This window comes from Lissotriton helveticus, chromosome 3_1 (assembly GCF_964261635.1).
Source record: "Lissotriton helveticus chromosome 3_1, aLisHel1.1, whole genome shotgun sequence".
Lineage (NCBI taxonomy): Eukaryota > Metazoa > Chordata > Amphibia > Caudata > Salamandridae > Lissotriton > Lissotriton helveticus.
Window position 1 is genome coordinate 1,853,707,851 of NC_136061.1, and position 6,787 is coordinate 1,853,714,637.

Consider the following 6,787-nt stretch of genomic DNA (forward strand, 5'->3'; position numbering starts at 1 on the left):
CTCCCTCCTATTTTTCCAGCAAAATCTCGAAGCCCACCTATTGCCTTGACAAAGGCGAGTTTCCTCTTTATGACTGCCGACTGCCAGGACGCTTTTCTGTGCACACATATACCCAAATACGTAAAGTTATCCACTGTCTCCAGTCTTTGATCCTCAATGAATATGGGACATGGGATTTTCTTTGTCTTCTTACTGCATGCCATTGAATAGGTTTTCCCAATGTTCACTTTTAAACCCCTATCGTGCATAAAAGTAGAGAATGCGGTAACCGCTCTCTGCAACCCCACTCTTGTTTGGGAAAGAATAGCCGCATCATCGGCATATAACAAGATTGGGATAGTTTGGCCTCCCACTTTTGGGTAGTCGCATTCAATGTTTTTCAGGTGTTCACCCCCCTGCTTTTCTCGCTCTATATAAATGCCATAGGATATTCTTGACCACCTAGGGATGGATCCACCAATCCTCCTCTTCATTATGAACTTGTATAGAGATGCGGGATCCAGAGTGAGATTTGGCCCGAAGGGAGAGTGCTCGCCAAGGTTTACCATCAATAGACACCCCTGCCTAACCCCTCTATTGATGGTAAACCTTGGCGAGCACTCTCCCTTCGGGCCAAATCTCACTCTGGATCCCGCATCTCTATACAAGTTCATAATGAAGAGGAGGATTGGTGGATCCATCCCTAGGTGGTCAAGAATATCCCATAATTGTTCATGGAGCACACAGTCAAAAGCCGAGCTTAAGTCTATGTATGTTACGTAGAGGCTTCCCTTCTTTATGTCTACGTATTTGGACATGATAAGATGTAAATTCAGGGTCTGTTCTACTGTGCCTCTTCCAGAGCGGAAACCATATTGAAGTGTTGAGAGTATGACCTTCTCTTCCGTCCATTTTACTAAGTGTTTCAAAATGATACGACCCGCAATCTTCATTAAGGAGTCAAGCAAGGAGATAGGCCTATAACAAGATGGAGAGTGCCTATCTCCCTTTTTATAGATGGGTATTACTATGGCCTCGGCCCAGGATGGAATGTGGCCAGAAATATTCGCAGAGTTCAAAGCAGAAGTCAGTATTGGAGCCCAAAAGGCTATTTCTGCTTTAAAGACATCTGCTGGGATGGCATCTGGGCCCGGTGCCTTTCCAATTGGGCTCTCCCTTATAGCCAGCTCCACCTCCTCACACGAGAAAACGATGTTGGAGTGCCTTTCACTCAGGGATCTTGTGCTTGCTGGAGAAAATAGCTCTGACGTTATGTTTTTTGAGGGTATAGGTTTACTATAAAGTTGTTGGAAGTAAACAGCCCATGTCTCTCCGTCAATCGCAAGGTCCAAACTCCTCTCAGGCATTTTTGCCCATGGAAGCGGGGTGTTTATGAATTTCCAGAAGGCTGAAAGATCCCGATTTTCACACGTTGACAACAAATTCTGCCATGCTTCGGCCTTCAAAGATTTCTTCCTGTTTTTGATGGCTAGGCGGTAACGGAGTCTGGCCTGGCGTATCTCCATGGTCGGTTTTGGTGTTAGATGCAGTAGATTCTTTAGTGATTTTAAAGCCCTTGAACAATTTTTATCAAACCACCCTTTAGGGGTGGTTATCCCTGTCTTGAACTGTCGGGTAAGTAGTTGTTTTAGAGTTGCCTGTATTTTCAGAAAAGCCTCAAGGATAGAATGAGGTGGTTCAGTCAAAGACAAGCAAATATGAACCTCCTCCCACCTCATCTTCAATAAATTTTTCAGGAGACTGGTTGGATTAATTTTGTCCCATTTAATGGTGTAGCCATTAAGAGCCCCCAATTTGATAGGTTGGTCATAGTTAACTTTGGGGTTATTTTGAGTAGTAGTGGGAGAGGGTAGCACGACAGATAGAGCCAGGGGATAATGGTCACCATAGAGATGATCAAGAGTGTCCCAGAAGAATATTAAAGGGGCATGCATCTTTGAAAAAAGAATAAAATCAATAGTGGAATGTATTTCTCTGCCGTGGAAGGATGGTTTAAATGGTCTTGGAGGGAGAGATAGGTCGTTAGCAAAGTGTAAGTTGAAGGAGGCCATAAAATTATTTAATAACTCCCCTATTTTTGAATGAGAGAAGTGATTAGGAATCGCATCATCGAAATCGGTTTCCTGTGTAGGGGAGATAACACACGCACCCCTTGAGACCGTTTGACAGATATAACAATTAAAGTCACCCATGAATACAGTCGCACACTCACCCCCACATGTTTCTTTAATTGATACAACGGCATGGTGTAGGTCATCTAAAACTTTCTCCAACTGATCTGGGGGCATATTATTGTAAAAATTAATAATTAACAATGTCAGGGATGAGCCAATGTCCATGACAATTATTTGGTAGGAAACCCTGAGTACCTTTTTCCGTATCCTGTGCCCTACTGCAACACTAATGTATGTACATAAGCCCCCGCTATGTCTACCCTGCTTACTCGCAATTGCTGGGGAGTGAAAAGTCTGGTAACCCAGTAGGTTTATTGGAGTAAGCACCCAAGTCTCCTGGAAACAGAGGACTGAATAAGAGTTTACCACATCCAGCCAGGCCGGTTGTACAATTTTCGAGGTGATTCCTGCCAGATTCCAGCTGAGCATCTCTAATTTGGCAGATGATTTCCTATTTTCCACATAGGTAGACAAAGTATTAGTAATATTTTGTCGGTCTGTCTGGGGCGTTGTTTTCACTATAACCATATTATCTACCCCGTTTACTATCCCTTCTTCAGGGTCCTACCACCCAAATAGCCCTTTATGGGGGATGCTTTGGAAATTATACCAGATGCTTTCTCCCTACACGGGTAGTCTACTTTCAATGGGGGTAGTCATTCTATGTCATCCAGACCATAGAGTGGCTCATATTGATTGTAGCAGGGGAAGTTCCAAGATGGATTTAAGGGTGGAAAACATTGTCCATATCCCACAGAATCGTATCTAGGAGTCGGGGTACAATTGTTTTCCCACCTATTCTCCCTATCGTAATAGGGGTTAAAGGGTGGAAATATGTTTTCCCTCACTCCATTCCTTGACCGATATGTGTTTTGGATTGGTCTTCTGTGCTGTTGAAATGAGAATTTATCAAAATGAGGTTTAGGTTGGTATAGATTTGGGGGCATTAAAGCTTCAGGATAAAAATATGATAGTGGTTTTGGTGTAATCGGACCACTATTGAAATCTGAAAACCAATCCCTGATATGTATGGGAACTCTAGGGTCTTTAAATGTGATGATTATTACGTCACCCTCTATGTCTTTAGGGCGAATGCCCACCCATTTTGTTCTTCTCACCATGATTATGTCACCATTTAAGTGGGGTGGTAGTGGCCTGTTGTTTTTAAGCCAAAATATCGCCTTATTTTTAAGACTGGTATAGTTTTCATGAGCTCCTGAAGATGGTTGTGGCGGAACCCCCGTTAGAACGGTGACATTTTGTGAAGCCGTTGGGGGTAAGTCTACATTTCTTTCCCGTGGTGGTCTTTTAACTTTAGGGTCAATCTTATTCATACCCAGATCGGTTTTTGTGTTCCCCATTCTTGCAGAATCCATAAGGGAATTTATTTGTGCAGATTGTGCCCGTATATTCACAGGCGGTTTGGATTGAACAGATGGAACTTTAGTTACTGGCCTCAAAGTGGCTAAAGATGTATGATCAGTTAAAATTCTGGAATCTTTTATGGATTTGGCCTCTGTGGTCGTTTTTCCCATCTTAGACATTTTCTCTCCATCTTTTAAACTCGGGGCGTTTACTAGGTCCTTACTGGTTGGAATATTTTTAGTAGAGCATCCTGTAAGGGTGTCCAATTGAATTCCTATTCTCTTTACTCTCTCTACTATTGGAATTAATAACGCTTTCATTAGATGTTCCATTGCGTCCATGAAATCTTTTATAGATGGTGGAACCTGAGAGGTCAGAGTATTTCTAACTGCGGTAGGTGCCCCTTCCACTATTTGAAGTAATTCCTTCCTCAATGAATCCTTGGAGGGAATGTGTTTGTGTGCTAAAGTGTCTGCCTGAGCCAGGCCTCTTTTTTTACGCTTTTTTGGAGGCGATCGAATAGTTGCCTGTTTCCTTTTAGAAAGGTTAAAGGGAGTCAAAGGTTTATGTAACGTAGGTATGGGAGGCACTGGGTGGGACAGTGTTCGGTGTTCCACTTCCGCCGGCAATAGTACTTCCATTATGCATGGACTTGCATCCTCGATGGCCTTAGGTGAATTAGGAGTTACTAAATCAATGATTGGATTATTGCTATAGCGAGATAGCTCAGGTTCGATTGAGGCAGATGTATTGTTTTTAAGGGGCGAGCTAGATTGGAATATTAAAGGAATATTGTCCGTATTGAACAGGTCAACGTCAGTGTTTTCCAAGGTTGGATGTTCTAAGTGGACCTGAGGAGTAGCTATAGAGCAAGGGTCTAGTGCGGTGTTTTTAAGATGCTCAATGGATAATCGGCGAGCGACACGGCGCTCAGCCATAGCCAGGTCTCTATCAACTTCAGCAGTGGTTCTAAAAAAGAATTTGTCCAAAGGACCCAAGATGGAAGCTCCTGCTGTAGTGTTAGGAGCATCTTCAACAGACGTAGCCATGATATGGCGTAAATATCAAGAAGGGTTGATGACGAATAACAAATGCCCAGAAGCGAGTTACTCACGTTAAGGGAATAGCCGAGCCTTGTTTGGCCTTGGAGGGCCGTAGAGGGCCCGCCCTTTGCCCGGGCTTCGCCCCAGGCGCTCCCGCGCTCTCCCGCGCGCTCCCGCGCAGCGTGTGGTTGGACCTTTATGATTGTTTGCTAGGGCGACCTGGGGGCGGGGCTACCAGGGGGCGCAGACCAGATGACCCAGGTCAGGCAGGGACTCCTGGGAAATGGAGTCCCTGCAGCGCACCGCCCCTGGTACGATGTTTCCTCTGCCCCAGGCACAGTCAGCAAGATCCCAAGCGGCAAACAGCAAGCCGCGCAGCGGCACCCGCGAAGCGGGTGCTGCAAGTCGTAAAGGTAAATGCAGAAGGGAGATCAGCAGCAATGTCCCAGGTAGGGTCTCCTCGGGTAAGGTCTCCTCGGCGTTTTTGGATTTGAGTTTCCCGCCTGTTTCAGGAAGTACTGGGAGATTTGTAGGTTTGTGCCGTCCGGGGGGCGGGGCTACCAGGGGGCGCAGACCAGATGACCCAGGTCAGGCAGGGACTCCTGGGAAATGGAGTCCCTGCAGCGCACCGCCCCTGGTACGATGTTTCCTCTGCCCCAGGCACAGTCAGCAAGATCCCAAGCGGCAAACAGCAAGCCGCGCAGCGGCACCCGCGAAGCGGGTGCTGCAAGTCGTAAAGGTAAATGCAGAAGGGAGATCAGCAGCAATGTCCCAGGTAGGGTCTCCTCGGGTAAGGTCTCCTCGGCGTTTTTGGATTTGAGTTTTTCTCAACCCCTCTTTGTAACTTTGCACAGGTAGCTTACACTGAGCAATTTCAGGTTGGTTCGTCTTCTTCGGCAGACTGGTCAGTAGTCTGTTCTTCGTCACTTTCGTCAGTTATATCAAGATCCTCAAAGTCCTCCAACACCAGGAAAGTCCAGTCAGGATCCTGTTACCTTTCGTTCTGTCTTTTTACTCGGGCACTTCTTCGCTTAGTGTTTTCTCCAGTTGGGTCTGCTTTACTTAAAGCTTGTTTTATTTGTTCACGTTTCTCTTCTACTGTTTTCAGTCTTAGTCTCAGTCTCTTAATGTATCTTGGTTCTGTATTTTTCTTTTTCTTGAGTCTTTTAACTGGCACTGTTGTTGGGCTTTCGTCTAATGCTCTTTTATTTTCGTTTAGTTGTGGCACTTCTCCTTCCGCTTCTTCCCTTCCTGTCTGACTAGTCCCAGGTCTTATATCTGTTTCTTCTGCCTGGTTTCTAAGCTGGCCTTGTTCAGGTGTAGACTGGATTTGACTTTTGGGTGTTTCAATTTCTGTGTCCTGAACACATTCGTCTAATTCTATCTGATCCTGTTCAAGCACTTCGAACCTTTGATTTTCTTCCGCTTGAACCTTTGCCCTAATATCTGTCTGTCCCTTTTCAATTTCAGGCGTTCTTGGGGGTGTGTCGATAACCTGCTCTGTCCCTATCTGTTTTTCTTCGTCTTCAGATTTTACATGGATTTTGATAATCTGATTGTCTTCTTCTATTCCTGTCTCATCCTCACTATTCCACTCTCTGTCTGCGTAGGTCTGACTTCTTGTTCTGATTGGGTCATCAGTCAGGTCGATTATGGGTATCCACTCATCTCGACTGGTGCTCAGTTGTTCATCATCAGCTACTTCGGGATTTACCTCTGGAGACCCCTCAGCTGGGCAACCTTCAGCGTCAGTCTTCTTGTCTTCGATCACCTTCTTGGTGTGGCTGGCATGGATCCACTTCGGGACGCCGGCACACTTCACCGCTGTCGTGGTCACTAGGATCACCTGTCTCGGTTTTCCCCACTTCGGTGCAAGGCAATTCGAACGGGTGTGCTTCTTGAGTACCACCCAATCGCCTGGAACCAATTTATGGACTGGAGTTGCTGGACTGGCGACGGCGTCTTCCCCAATCTGGCGAGAGATAGAACGCACTTGGTCACCCAGTTGCTTGCAGTACTCAAGTACCAAATCATCAGAAATGCTTATCAGTTTGTGTCCTGGTACCCATGCTTGTCTCATCACTCTTCCCATCAGGATCTCATGGGGACTCAGGCCTGTATTTCGGTCTGGAATACTTCGAATTCCCATCAGAACAAGAGGTAAAGCCTCTATCCAATTCATGTTAGTAGACTCACACATCTTTC